The sequence below is a fragment of the Pinus tabuliformis genome, chromosome 9 (assembly GCF_031772625.1).
Source record: "Pinus tabuliformis cultivar Carrire ecotype Pingquan chromosome 9, CPIR1, whole genome shotgun sequence".
Lineage (NCBI taxonomy): Eukaryota > Viridiplantae > Streptophyta > Pinopsida > Pinales > Pinaceae > Pinus > Pinus tabuliformis.
In genome coordinates this window covers 326,381,355-326,394,563 of record NC_142307.1, presented here as the reverse complement: position 1 = coordinate 326,394,563, position 13,209 = coordinate 326,381,355, and the positions used below count along the sequence as shown (strand labels likewise).

Here is a 13,209-nt window from a genome sequence, read left to right as displayed (position 1 = left end):
ACCTATTTGGAGGAGCGAAACCCTAGAATCCAAAAACTTTGATACTAAATGCTATAAAACCAGCTCAAGAAAAAGATAGAAAAGATAGATCAACGCCTTATAATTCAGCCTCTTCGAGGGGGCAACCTCCTTTACATTACATAAATGAACAATTCTTGGATGATTCAAATGAAAAAACCTCCTTTCTATATATAGGAGTCTAAGGAGTCACAATATAATCCAGCCGACCTAACAATAATAATATAAAGCCACAAAAATAACAATAGAGGGATTCTATGGGGCACAGTAATAACAATATGGGGACAATAGGGGCACAACAATATTAATAAGGGGTACAACTACAATAGTAATGGGGTAATCACTAGTATTATAAGGACCCAACACTAAGGAGTCATAATATAACCAAAGACGACCTAACAATAATAATATAAAGGCACAAAAATAACAATAATGAGATTCTATGGGGCACAATAATAAAAATATGGGGACAATAGTGGCACAACAATAACAATAAGGGATACAACGACAATAGTAATGGGGGAATCACTAGTATTATATGGACTTAACATGTCCCTCTCCTTCAAAAAAGTGTTGTCCTCAACGCTTGAGTAGTTCTGAATGCTTCTGTATAAAATTATCATCCTCCCATGTGGAATATTCAATGGGAAAGTTATTCCACCTGATGAGATACTCTGAAATTGATCGATTTCGTAGCTGTCGAGTTCTTGTTTCTTTGACTAATTCAGGTTTGAATATGATTTTTCCTTCCTCATCAAGTTCTGGCAATATTGTTTGAACTGGAAGCTTGTCACCTATAACCTTCTTTAAGCATGAAACATGGAAAACTAGGTACACTCGGGAAGCTGTAGGAAGCTCCAATTTGTATGCCATAGTACCTATCTTTTGCAACACCTTGTACAAACCATAATACTTTGGTGATAATTTATTATCCTTCTTAGCTTTCTTGAGGGACATTTGTTTATATGGTTGTAGCCGTAGGAATACCCAATCACCTACATCAAAACTTCTTTCGCTGCGATGCTGATATGCCTACTGTTTCATTCTATTATGCACCAAGGTGAGGTTATCCTTTAAGAGTTGGAGAACTTGTTGCTGATGCTCGATGTGATATTCCACTGCTTGAACCTTAGAATTTTCTCTTAAATATGATGTGATGGATGGTGGATGATATCCATAAAGTGCCATAAATGGGGTCATTTTTTTTGTAGTATGGAAGGAAGTGTTATACCACCATTAAGCCAGAGGTAACCATTTGACCCATTGTGACTGTTTATTAGATACAAAGAAACGAAGATATTCTTCCAAACATTTGTTTACTATCTCAGTTTTCCCATCAGATTGAGGATGATAAGATTAGCTATGAGTTAATTGATTACCAAGACAAGAAAATAATTCTATCCAAAAATTTCCAGTGAAAATGGGATCTTTGTCGCTTACAATAATCTTTGGGTTTCCATGTAGCTTTTGAATTGTTTCCAGAAATGTAGTAGAAATTGTGCTCACTTTAAATGGATGAGATAATGAAAAAAAATGTGCATACTTGGTAAGTCTGTCGACTACCAAAATGATAACACTCTTTCCTTTGGACTTGGGTAAACCTGTGATAAAATCCATTGAAACCTCCTCCCAATGTTGGCTTGGAATGGATAAAGGTTGTAATAGTCCCGAGGTCTTAATTGTTTCAACTTTATTTTGTTGGCAAACCAAACATTCCGGTACAAACTTTTGAATATCCGATTTAAGGCCATCCAAAAAAAATCCTTCTTAACCTTGTGGTAGGTTTTTAGAAATGCTGAGTGCCCTCCTAAGGGAGAGGTATGCAATTCCCCAAGAATCTTTTGTTTGAGTTGGGAATTCTTACATAGGTATAACTGATCCTTGTAGCATAACAAATCATTTTTCCAGCTAAATGTATCAGATGTACTTGAATCTTGTTGTATCTTTTGAATGAGTGCCCAAACCTCCTCATCATTCTTCCATTCATCCCTTGCTTCGTTTATCCAATTTGGTTGGATAATAGAAATGGCGCAAAGAAATTCTTCCACATTCTCATCCTTTCTTGAGAGTGCATCTCCCACAACATTTTGCTTCCCTTTTTTGTAGATGATTACAAAGTCATAACCCAACATCTTTGTGACCCATTTTTGCTGCTCTTTTGAAGATAGTCTTTGTTCTAAAAAGTATTTAAGGCTATCATGATCTGTTTTTACCTTGAAGTGTCTTCCCATTAGGTAGGGTCACCATTTCTTAAGTGCATGTAGTATTCCCAGCATTTCCTTCTCATAAATAGCTTTATGTAAATACTTTCCTTTGATTGGATGACTTTTGAAAGCAATGGGTCTTTCTTCTTGCATTAAATTAGCGCCAATTGCATTTCTTGAGGCATCACATTCCACAATAAAGATTTTTGTGAAGTTTGGTGTAGCTAAGACTGGCGCTTGGCACATTGCCTCTTAAAGATGTTCAAAGGCCTTCGTTGCTTCTAGAGTCCATGAAAATGGATCTTTCTTCAATAATGTTGTTAGAGGCTCTGCTATTCTCCCATAATTCTTAACGAACTTGCGATAATACCCTATGAACCCGAGAAATCCTCGTAGATGCTTTATGGATGTGGGGATTTTCCATTCCTTAATGGTTTTAATTTTGCTAGGGTCTACCTTAACACCTTCATGAGGGATACAATATGACCTAGATATTCCACTTCTTTTACTCCAAAGAAACATTTGGAGGATTTTGCATATAATTGTTTCTCCTCCAATAGTTTGAGCACCATGTCAAATGCTGGACATGATCCTCCAAGAATTGTTGTAGATTAGTATATCATAAAAAAATACTAACAAAAAATTTCTAAGGAAGGGTTTGAAAATGGAATCCATCAAACCTTGAAATGTAGAAGGTGCATTAGTAAGGGCAAAAGGCATGACCAAAAATTCATAATGACCCTCATGATTTCTAAATGTTGTTTTTGGAATGTCTTCAGTCTACATTCTAATTTGATGATATTCTAAACGAAGATCCAACTTGGTGAAGTAAATTCATCCATGCAATTCATCCAATAATTCATCAATGACAGGAATGGGAAATTTATCTTTAATAGTGAGCTTGTTGAGCTCCTTATAATCCAGACACATGCACCATGATCAATCCTTTTTGTGAACCAATACTACTGGAGTAGAGAAAGAACTTTGACTAGGTTGAATTATACTAGCCTCTAGCATTTCTGCAACCATATGTTCAATTTCACTCTTTTGGACATAGGGATATTTGTAAGGCCTGATGTTTGGAGGAACACTTCTTGGAATCAAATTAATAGCATGATCTTGATCATGAATAGGTGGGAGGCCTTTGGAAATCTCAAATAACTTGGAATGATTGTCCAAGACTTTTTGGAGATTTGGCGAAATGGATGATTTCAATATGGGAACCTCTACTGAACATAATTGTGCAATTATGCCTAGTTGTTATTTCTTTAGAATATTTCTCATTTCGTTAGAGCTTATTATCTTTCTAGATTTCCCTATGATACCCCTTAATTCAACTTCCTTTCCTTCTGAAGAGAATTTCATGAAAAGTTCTTGAAAATTAAAAGCTATTGTACCCAAGGATTGTAGCCATTGGACTCCTAGCACAACATCAGCACCACCTATTGGAATGGAAAGCATTAGGCTATTCAAAACATATTCTCCCATGGATAGCTTGATATTATGGCACTTTCCTGAGCAATTTATGGTTCCTCCACTTGCAACCATCACTTGAAACTCTGGTGCTAGATATAGTAAGCAATTCAATTCCTTGGCTATCTTACAATGAATAAAATTATGGGTACTTCCCGAATCAATCAACACTTTTATTTTTTTCTTCTTGATATGCCTTTCTATCTTGTTAGTTTGAGAAGTGGTAATTTCAGCCAATGCATTACAAGATATGGTCAGATTCATTTCTTCTTTTTCTAGGGTTTGTTCCTAGTGTATATCCTCTTCTTTTGACGTTTATTGTTCCTTTTCTTCCTCCTCTTCACAATCCATGTAAAATAATTTATTCTTGGTACACTTATGACCTTTAGTGTATTTGCTATCACAACTATAACGAAGCCCTTTTGCTCATTTTTCTTCCAATTGCTGTGGTGTCAACCTTGTAGGTTGTGGATGGCTAGGGACAGCAACACTTCCATCTTTATGATTGTGAGTGGTATGCTTCCTTGCTGCCATAATTTTGCTTTCCATTTTTCTTGCCAACCTGAATGCCTTCTCCAATGAATCTGGTTCCCAAAGGCAAACGTCATGTTGGATGTTATATTTTAAAGTCTCTATGAACACATCAATCCTATGCTCCTTTGGAATATATTTTATCCTTATATTCAATTTTTCATTGAACCCTTTTGTTTGAGATTTATCAATTGGCTAAAAAAGTGTTGCTTTTCGTATCCTCATAATGTTCTTTCATTTCATCCGTAAAAATCTCCCAAATGACAATTTGTTTACGAGAGGAAAGCCATCGATACCATACAAACTGATTTGGCTCCAAATATAAAGTTGCAATGCATACCTTTTGTGTGTTTTGCACATTATGGAGATCGAAAAATTGCTCCATCTGTAGTTTCTATGTGCCGGGATCCTTGCCATCAAACTTCCTCATATCGATCTTTGGAACATGGTGGTTCTTCGATCCAATGTTAGAGTTTATGAAATCATCATTAACATTTATTTTGTTCTCATCATGAGTTTCCTTACTACCATTTCACCATTAGTAAGAATTTCTTGTAGAAACTTTGTCAAATTTGTCTTTAAATCATCCATCTTAGCTTCCACACCATCCATATTAGCTTCCATGCCGTCCATCTTAGCTTCCATGTCATTCATTTTAGCTTCTACGCCTTTCTTTAAACCATCCATCTAAGGTTCTGTTACTTTTTGTGCGAGTGAAATTTGTTGCACTTGGTCTCGTAATTTTGATATATCATGTTGCATTTCTTCCTCTTCCTCATGATTCATGCTAAATATTTCAGGTTGCTTACTAGGTGTTTCCTTTTTCTTTCTTTGGGGCATCAATTACCGATAATAATGCTTCACTATGACCTTTGAATTCTTTCAAACTATTTTTTCAAACCAAGCTTATGCAAAAAAAAAAAAAAACTACACACCTTTTTTCACTTTGTAGGAGCTCGATATTGAATTTGATGTATCTATGTAATTTTGGATATCCAAGGTCTGAAATATCTTCCTGCGGTAACCCTCTGAGTAATATTTCTAACCCTGCAAGTCTGGTCAAGATTGGATTCTCCAATGAAGAGTTATGCCAAATCTCCCACGATGACCTAAGTATAGATTGGTTTAGTAGAGCGAACTTGTATGACGTCCCACATGTCACTGTTTCAACCTTAGGTTTTGAAAATGATACCCAAAAAAATACAGTACGTCTTTTTTTTGTAACTTCTTATGAAAATTTAATTTGATTCTCAGAGCGAAAGTTATGACGATTTTCCCAAGTTCACCTATTTGGAATGTAATTCGGGGGTCTGAAAAAACCCTAGTTTCCTTAGATTATATCTCCGAAAATATAGCGAGACAAGATATGAAATTCAGGCCTGAGGTTCTGACCGATTCCATCTCAAATGGATTTTTTTTAGCTTCTGAAACTTTGTAGCGAAAAATTTATAGCAAAAATGCCACGATGACCTGTTTGGAGCAGTGAAACCATAGAATCCAAAGCTCCGATACCAAATTTTATGAAATCAGCTCACAAAAGTATAGAAAAGATAGATCAACGCCTTAGAAATAAGCCTCTTGGAGGGGGAAACCTCCCTTACATTACACAAATGAACAATTCTTAGATGCTTCAAATGAAAAAACCTCCTTTCTATATGTAGAAGTCTATGGGGTCACCATATAATCAAAACCGACCTAACAATAATACTATAAAGGCACAAAAATAACAATAATGGGATTCTATGGGGCACAATAATAACAATATGGGGACAATAGGGGCACAACAATAACAATAAGGGATACAACAACAATAGTAATGGGGGAATCACTAGTATTATAGGGACCTAACACAATTGAATCCAAAAATTATGGCAGAAAATATGAGGTAGTTATCTAGATGGGGAAAACGATACAATAACACTTTCAAGATATGGTCCAATCAAATGTTTGAAAAATATTTTTTTCAATAATATTAAAAAAAATATTTTCTTTTCAAAGTTAAATATTACTAGCGGTTACTAACCAAAATTTATGTAAGTCCTTTCCCATTAAGAGGCAATTAATTTTTCCTCTTCATATATCAATTTTCAATTTCTCTAAAAGCATAATTTGTAACTTATGTGGGAAGGACTAAGTTTTTCTATAACACTTGTTCTATATGTTTTAGTTGTAACTATTACAAGTCTAGCTTAATTGTAACTTTTATTAATATAAATTAAAATCTTTATGTATTTACTGTTTTTTACTTTAATTTACCTATATTTAAAATAAGTGGAAAATATTAAATACTATATAAGATAGAAATGATTATTAGAAAATGATATGATCGTTAATCGATTATAATGTGATAACAATTTTATAGTTGTCTCTAACAATTTCACTTGTGATAAATTAGCTACCGAATTAATGAAACACCTCCTAGAAACCTTTTGAATCACATCTCACAAAAACTTCGCAAATCAACTTGAAAGTGTCATTTTTACTATTTCATTGATGATTGTGGCCTAATTAGTAGTCACGTTGAAAATTTTGTTTGATAATGGGTTTTCTTAAGTCTATTAATATCTACAAGAAAACAATTTGCCTCATTTTAAAAGGATTTCAAAAAATATATTAAATATCATTTTATTGATATAATATAATTAAATATAATTACAAATCAAATGATTTACGTTTAAATTAAGATGATGTTTGTTCTAAAATAAAAAATAATAGTGGGAAAACTTATTATAATTCATTTGTCAAACCAGTGGGGAGGAAAACCATTTTTTTCTATTATCTGCTAATGCAGGCTGACTCATCACTATTATTCAAGGAAAATTGCATCACGTGGAATGACCTAATGTTGGTTCATAAGGGGAGAAGCTTTCATTTATGTTTGATGTCTTTGGGGCTCAGGTCATTAACCTATTTCTTTAAGTCTGAGGAAGGTGAGATCTTTGCCAAGCAAAGTCGTTTTAGGGCATAATCTAGACCTAATTTGTTTGCTAAAATTTATATAATAATGCTAAAATAACTTCTATATAATTTTAATATATCTCCATGCACAATGTGTTCTTAATATAATTTTCAATTTAATCAAGAATATATATATTTTAATATATAAATTATTCTTAGATACATTTTAAAAATATAATACATATATAATATTTTGAAATGTGAATAAATTTGTGATAAGAAGGAAATGAGAGTATGTAGACATCATCATTTTCTTATGAAGAGAAAAAAATATTACCATAAAACTAGTGTAGCCATATAAAGTAGATGGATGATAAACACTAATAGTTGTCAATCCATTACAAACATCAAAACACTTACCCCATGATACATCTCACATTTCCCATATTAAAAAAATCACAAGTTAAATTTTAAAATAATTAAGAATTAATATGATGATAATCAATATGATGGTAATTAATATGATGATGATTAATTGAAATTCCTTAACATTTTATTTCTATGATAAAGAAGCATTCCCAAATCACTATAGCTTTGTTGACTTAAAAATTCAAGAAGGTTGGTAGCGTGGAAAAGGTTTTAGAAATTAGAATGGATTTGAGTGAGAGCTAGACAATCCAAGAGAAAGTGTTTTTCATCTTCAAGCCTATTAGTATAAAAAAAGTTACATACTCTTTCGTCCCAAGGTTTTTTGGGAATTGATAAATGTGCAGTTTCACTTTGAAGGTCATGAGAATTATTTCTTATCTTCACAATTTTCATTTTATTCTTATCAGTGGTCAAGATAGAAAGATAATTCAGAATAGGAAGATTGGGGTTGATCGCCTCCTTATAATACCTTAGCTTCCTTTTTCATTCTAAATACTTAGCATCCTACAAATTTTCCTTAAATTTGGAAGTAATATATTTTTAATACTATCCTTATTCTCAAGGATGATATCCTCTTTTATCCCCCAATGGTCAAGTCAATATTGGGAGTCCTTATGCCAGCATTGCTTGAGTTGGAGGTTTCACTTTTAGTTAGATTTAGAAGCAATTTTGAGGAACTTGTTGGTGTCCATGTTGTAAATATTCTTCTTATACATCATATATCTAAACAAAGCAACACTTTCAATGGGGGTAAGGCTAGCGTCAATCAAGAGGATATGGTAGGTAGATTTCTTTTAATCTCGAGGTTGTAGGTTATAAATTGCTTTTGGATCAGTTCAATCTTCTTCCATGATATTTGTAAGTTAAACATATGTGCATTTAAAAAAAAGTAACAATATTTTTAACCATGGATATTCACCCCCATTTTACAATGGAAATTATTAGCTTTTAAGTATGTCTTATTAAAATAACATGGGCTAATACTATGGTTTATCGAAACTGCATACCCAATAGGACTTGTGTTGGAATATGGCATTTTTCTTAATTAATTAATTTGAGATAAATTAATTAAAAAACACAACTAACTTAGAGATAATATTAATTCTTGATATATGAATACTATTATGAATATTCCATAATATTTCATAGAGGTTAAATCTATACCATCACCCTAATAACTAGCCTATATCCATCATATCTCAAGATCTACCAAGCACTAAGAGGAATCTAATATATTTTCACGCTAAAAGATGTTTGAATCTCAAGATTCTTGGTTCCTCTTGGTGCTTGGTAGATCTGGTGTTAATATGGACCTAGGATGGTTTAATTTCACCCTTTAAATAGGTTATATTCCACATGAATATCACGTGTCAATGCCATGGGTTCTCATAAAACTGGAGGTCAAAAACCATTGTTAACCTTATCAAGTAGATGTTACCTTATTATTTTAATTTAAAGATATTTCTATTTTAACATAAGATTATTTTTATTTTTATTTTATTTTATTTTTAGTGAGTAAAAATATTCATAGGACATTACATTAGATAACATTAAGACATCTCTACCATACTACGTTGGAGAGTTCCTCTCAACGCAATTACGGTTGGGTGTGTGTTATATTCTTTCTATGACTAGTCGCACGTGCAGGGGTGTCAAAGGGGGCGTGAAAATCTCCCTTGTTTCCTTGTGTTGGGCGTAGCAGTGGGTCACCGGGGGGGGCGGAACCCCCCCTGTTGGGGGGTTTTAGGGGGGATGTAGCCACCTGTTGACAGTCCTAGACCCGCCAACATGTCAGGGGATCTCCACAGTAAGAAGTCCCAACTAGACCTCAGGCCATTTGGAGTAGGAGTCCCAACAGTGCATAGTAAATTTGTGCCTTCACCGTGGTAGCATGAAGAGGTAAGTATGATAACTTTGTCGGAAGAAAGTGTGTGACCTTGCAGCAAGTCAAGTGAGATGCATGGGGGTTATGACACATAGGGGGGAAAGAATTGTGTCCCTTAGAAGCTTGTAATAGTGTGCAACCTGAAAGGAACACATGAGTGGAATGACATCATAGGCTGGAAGCAGGATAGTCCAAAATCCAAAGTGATGGGTTAACAAAACAACATGTCTTCAACAAGATTCATACAATCACATACAAAATAGTTCATACACAAATGTGTAAGTTAAATAACATACATTTATAAATTAACCAGAATAGTTGAACTACAATAACAACATATACATGAAAAAGTGTTGGCTCAGTTATATTATTAAGTGAAAGTTCCATCCATACATACACCATTGATAGCCACTAGCCCCAATAGTGGAACATTAAAGTCAACAATTCCTTCTCCTCCAAAGATATGTTCTCATTCTACTCTGTTGAGAAGCCAATACACGTCACAATACTCGTAAAGCCTGCACTAAGCAATGCTTAGCCAAAATCTTGGCTCCGAAAAGCCTCTACTATGAGTTATGAAATTCTATATATAAAAAAGGGTGGGGTGACCATTGACATTCCCCATCGAATCTTTGACTACCCTAATGAATCTTCACATTACATTGCGACTGTTCACGTTCCACTAATGACACCTTGAATTTCACTTACAATATTTAAAAGTAATAATACAATTTCCACATATACCCATGTGGAAAAAAACAAGCTTGAGTCATGCTAACAAGGCAAACATCATTACTCGGGGTCTTGGGGAATGACCAACTTGGTAACATCCTATTGATGGTCTTCGGTGACAAATTGATACTAAGCTTGGTACAGTGTTATTGTGTCCCCATACTGTTTGGTGATGTCTTTCTCGAAACAGACTCTCGCATACATGGATTCCAGGTATATGGTTCTGGAACCTCTGTCCAGCTCATCTTGAAGCATGCAGAAAATTGTCCTAAGTGTGGTTGGACCACTGATGTACTTCTGCATGTTTTTTGCGCTGAGCAGCAAGTATTCACTAGTGGCCTTTCTCATCAACTGCTCTATGTGCCTGTCGACCTCCAGCAGGACTGGTTCTTCTTCATGACTTGAGTGAGGGTTCTGATTGAAGGCATCATGTGTGTCCTCACTATGACATCCAGAGTCGTGAACAACTATGCATAGGAAGCCTCAATGTTGGTGATGAGTGGAGGGAGTTGCTCATAATTCTGGATCAACATCTGAATCTGTGCTTTGTCTAGCTTTGCCCGCGGCTTCATTATCTTCTGAAAGTAAAGTAGGGCTGCCTTATACCTCATTTTCCATTCTTGTACATGCGTAATAGAAGTGTGGATGTCTTTGAGGGTTTGGGTTATCTTAGCGCACTGCTGCTGAGAACCATATAGATGGAAAACCACCTTATGCACGGTGACAAATCTTCCATACAGGTTCCGCATGGTGGTCTCAAGAGTCGATACTTTAGCAAGAATCACTTTTCACATATCTGCCATAGTGGACCCTACGAACTATTTTTTTCTCTGCCTAGCCTCCTACAATTCCTTTGTTGTTTGATCATTATTTGTTATCAAGAACTTGACTGTTGAACTCGTGGCTTCTACATAAGCCTTAGAAGCATCGGCCATGGCAGCTGAATGTCTTCTAAAATCTGCAACAATCGCACTTTCCTCTATGTGTGCAGGTGATGCGTGATCATTCGAGAGTTTATCTCTTGCTGTCTGTACAATCCTTTGTCGTGACTCATCAAATGACATATTGTACACATCCATATCTAGATCATCATCAACGAGTACAACTTCTCCTTTATCACTTAGGACTAATTCTGATTCTGGAGGTGGCGGAGACTGTTGTGCGACCTTGGATGCTCTCAGCATGGATTCGATGTATTGGTCCCGTGGCTCCTATTCCAACTCCATATCCGTTCTTCAACCATCTGCTTAATTTGCTGAGTATGTTCCTGAACCTGCACCTACTCACCCTCTTATTCATTTGTTGGTTCCTCTGATTACTCAACCTGTATAGACACAATTTTATCTATCATTGCACCTTGCATTTCCTCCTATTCTTGTTTTTGCTTCTCTCCCATTTCCCTCCTCCTTAGCTCCTGCTCTTCTTTTATTTTATTTTCTATTTCCTACAACTTACTCTCTACATCTTCCAACCTTTTATTATCTCTCTTCCTCCATTCTACTCTCCTTTCACGTTGTCACCTCTTAGTCTCTATCTCCAAAGCTACTTTCTCAACAAGAGGATCTTCTCTAAACTTGTAGCTTTGCTCATCCTCTGTGCTCTCAGAAATCATCCTCTTGCCTTTGCCCTGCACTAGTTTTTTGCTCACTACTGTTGTTGTCATTGCTTCCGGTGGTGCTACTTCCAACAGAGCTACTTTCCATTCTATGGCCATGTTGACTAGTTCATTAAGCCTAGAGGAGTTGTAGCAATACCTCCAAGGGTCTTCCTCTGGCCAATGAGATGCCTTGTGGATCCATGGATAATACACCTTCGAACAGTGGTTCTTGTATATGTAGTGGGGATTTTAAGGATTGAAACTCTTAGTGCCAAACTGAAACTTCTTCAATTCCTCGGACTCAACATTTACATCCTGAAGGCTCTGGTTCTCGTACAATGCGATCTGCAAAGGAAGAGTAGGCCATGGTTCCTTCTCCTTCCTATGCAGTCCTCCTAATAAACCTGTGAAGATGTGATTCAAAACCTCTTGCATGACCAACTTATTCGTGGCAAAACTTGGTACCACATGTAGAGGATTCTCTCCACTAAACATCCTGATGAAGGTGCCACCGGGTTAGGCATACCAATCTGCAATGTTAAGAAATGTCTGCATCGTTTATTGAGACATGAAAGTTGGATCATGTTCAAATATCATTTGTAAATAGGGGTGATGAAGTGGTCAGATAACCTCGCCATGAATCCTTGGTAGCTGCACTGAGAGAGAAACTTGCAATATATGTTCACATCATTGTCTGATGGTGTCCATGTTCAACCCATGCCAAGAAATTGTTGTTGGGCACAGATTGCATCAAGCAGGTACATGAAGATATAGAATCTCACTTCCTTTTCCTTAGGTGGATTTCGGGCATTAGACACATGCACTTTCAACTGAAGAGCAACCGTGTATGACCAGTTGAATGGCCTTCCTTCATTTGCCAACTAATCCAACACAACCACCCAACTCTGTGGAAAGGTATCCTTTCTCTCTTGACCATACAAGCGACATGCAAAGATGATCAATAGTTGGGAGGTCATCCTGAGTGACTTAGTCTTGTAGGCCTAGTTGGGTGTTGACCTGAACTTTGATAGATATTTTACCCAATGCTTCATGATGTATCTAGTGTTCAAATTGTTGTTGGGAGTAAAGAACAGTGCATCCATGTTGTTCACCGATTATGGCAAGTGATACATTTGGTGATCGTTTTCCGTCTTGAAGGTGGTAAGTTGTGTTCCACTGGCACTGATTAATGTCATCATCTTGGGATCAGTATGTGAGAAAATCTAGTGAATGATGTCCACACATGGGAAGGCGAGGTCCTTGCATGAAACCTTGTACAATCCTAACTTATGAATGTTGATATAAACTTTTCGATCTTCTAAATCTTCCTTGAAACTATATCCAAATATGTCTTTTATTTCCTGCCATGTGATCTTCATTTCATTCTCTATGAATAGTTCTGTGTTTGCATATTGGCAAGTTCATTAACACTTGTTCAACTA

General features: G+C 35.7%; 1 protein-coding gene across 1 annotated transcript in view; it reads left to right on the top strand.

The window, feature by feature from the left end:
• Positions 1-13,209, top strand: part of LOC149148541 (uncharacterized) — a 263,172-nt gene that overhangs the window by 210,747 nt on the left and 39,216 nt on the right.